This window comes from Eschrichtius robustus, chromosome X (assembly GCF_028021215.1).
Source record: "Eschrichtius robustus isolate mEscRob2 chromosome X, mEscRob2.pri, whole genome shotgun sequence".
In the NCBI taxonomy this organism is placed as follows: domain Eukaryota; kingdom Metazoa; phylum Chordata; class Mammalia; order Artiodactyla; family Eschrichtiidae; genus Eschrichtius; species Eschrichtius robustus.
The window spans coordinates 83,141,674-83,144,460 of NC_090845.1; the positions used below are offsets into that span (position 1 = coordinate 83,141,674).

Genomic DNA, 2,787 nt, shown 5'->3' on the forward strand with positions numbered 1-2,787 from the left:
CTTAATCATGGATTGCTTCTTGACATCCTTTTTGAATGGTAGTCTTGTATTTGCTAACTCTTTATGTGCCCAGCTTGATTATAAACTCCTTCAGAAGAGTGATCATGTATCATATATTTCTTTGCTTCCTTGATGGCACTGAATCCAGTGTTTTACACATAGTAGGCACTCATAAACTTATGATAAACAAATGCAAGAATTGCAAATTATTAATTTAAATCAACATTCATTTAATGATCACCTTCTGTATCAAAGTTGCCTTTGATGTAGCTCACAGTCTAATTTGGGAGAGAAAAAAATAAAAGCATGCAGTATCCCAGGAGCAGTTATATTAATAAGTAAAACATATCATGTGAAAATGTTTTATATCGGTACTAAGGGTATGAGAAGATGTAAAAAGCAGGAATAACTAATAGTTATGGGAAAATTGAGAAGGAAAGTTTATTGAGGTGGAGAAGTTAGTTAGCAGGGAGTAGTCTGAAACGTAACTGGATATATGAAGTTAGAACTGGGAAAAAGCTTCGCGGTCAGGGCTGGAAATATAGGCTTGTGACTCATTGTTATGTAAGAAGTGTTAGTGTAAATGAAGAAATTATGAAAATATGGTAAGCCTGAGGAAAGCCATGTAGGTGCTGTAAAGGAAGTCCACCAAATTATTCCATTTAAAATATCTCTGTGTTTTTTAAAACAGATCTATTGAAATGTAGTATACATACTATAAAATTCACTCTTATTAGTGTATAATTCAATGATTTTGGTAAATTAATAGAATCGTGCAACAATCACCGCAATTCAATTTAAAAATTTTTCCATCATCTAAAAATTCTGTGATACTCATTAGCAGTTAATCTCTTCTCCCATGCCCAGGCTTAAGCAAATACTCTTCTGTTTTCTTTCTCTGTAAATTTGCCTTTTCTATACATTTCATATAAATGGAATCATATAATATGTGGTCCATTGTGTGTAGCTTCTTTCACTGAGCATGTTTTTAAGGTGTATTCATGTTGTAGCATGTATCAATAGCTTGTTCCTTTTAAGTGATTGATAGCATTCCATTGTGTAAATATATCACATTTTGTTCATCCATTTACTAGGTGATGGACATTTGGATTTTTTCCAGTTTTTTCTTATTATGGATAATGCTACTATGAATAGTTACAACATGCCTCTGTGTGGACATATTTTTTTGGACATATATTTTTATCTCTTACGGTTAGATTCCTAAAAGTAAAATGGCTATTATATGATAAATTTATGTTTAACTTGTTAAGAAACTGCAAAATATTTTCCAAAGTGTCTGTACCATATTATGTTCCCACCAACAATGCACAGGTGGTCTGCTTTCTCTGCATCCCCAACACTTAGTACCATTTGTATTTTTTATTATAGCCATTCTAGTGGATATGTAGTAGTTTCTAATTGGGATTTTGATTTACATTTCCCTAATGACTAATGATGTTGCATATCTTTTCATATGCTTTTCAGCTATTCATAACTTTGATGAAATGTCTAATCAAATCATTTGCCTATTTTTAATTAGGTTTTTGTCTTCCTAATAATTATTGAGTTGTAAGAGTTATTCAAATATTCTGTATACAAGCTTCTTATTTTATTATTATTATTTTTTTTTAATTTGCCTTTCTCTTTTAATCCCATCCCTGCTCCAATTCTAAAAAAAGTCCCCAGAAATTAAACACAAGGAAGCTCAAAGAGCCAAGGCAAGCCAGCCCAAAAGTAGCAGACTCCTTCCCACAGGGGCCAAAGTATGGGCACTGGGGTGTCCACTCAGAGCCTGGTAGTTAAAGCTGGTGCAGAAAAAAGTAGTTCCAGAAGCTAGCAGTAACCCTGCCCAGAGGGACTTTCTGCACAGGAGCACCCCTAGCAGGGCCAGGCTGTGTAAAAAGTGGTGTTTGTTGGTCTTGTGAAAGAGCTCCTTCCTGTAGGCATCCAGGAACTGGGCTAAGTGTGCCCCATAGGAGACCAAGCCTAAGGCCCCCACTCCGGACAAGGCACCCAGGCAGCAGAAAGCAGTCCCTGGACTGGCCATGGCTGTGGATCTACAAGCTTTTTATTAGATCTGTCATTTGCAAATGCTTTCTTTTAGTCTGTGGCTTGTACTTTTATTTTCTTATTGGTGACTTTTGAGGAGCGAAAGTTGATACATTCAAATTGATCAATTTTTTCTTCTATGTATCATGCTTTCAATATTGTATCTAAGAACTCTCTGCCCTACTCAAGGTCACAAATATTTTCTCCTATATTTTCTACTAGAAGTTATATATTTTAGCTCTTAAATTTGGGTCTGTGATCCATTTTGAGTTAATTTTTTGTATATGGTACGATTTAAGGGTCTAATTTCTTTCTCTAAATTTTTTTTTTTTTTTTGGCCGCACCATGCAGCTTGTGGGATCTTAGTTCTCCAACCAGGGATTGAACCTGTGCCCTCAGCAGTGAAAGCACCGAGTCCTAACCACTGGATCGCCAAGGAATTCTCTCTCTTATTTTTTAAATGTGGGTATCCAGTTGTCCCAACTCCTTTGTTGAAAAAACTATCCTTTCCCCCATTGAATTGTCTTGGTACCTTTGTTGGAAATCTACTGACCATAAATGTTAGAATTTATTTCTGAACTTTGAGTTCTGTTCCACTTATCTATATGCCTATCTTTGGGCCAATACTACACTGTCTGATTAACTGTGGCTTTATCTTAAGTTTTGAAATTGGGAAGTGTGAGTCCTCCAATTTTGTTCCACATTTTCAAGTTTGTTTTGGCTATTCTGGTCCCTTGT

General features: G+C 35.5%; 1 pseudogene; it reads right to left on the reverse strand.

Annotated features, from left to right (window-relative positions):
* Window positions 1–1,688: 1,688 nt before the first annotated feature.
* Window positions 1,689–2,047, reverse strand: LOC137757465 (transmembrane protein 256 pseudogene; annotated as a pseudogene).
* Window positions 2,048–2,787: the final 740 nt, after the last annotated feature.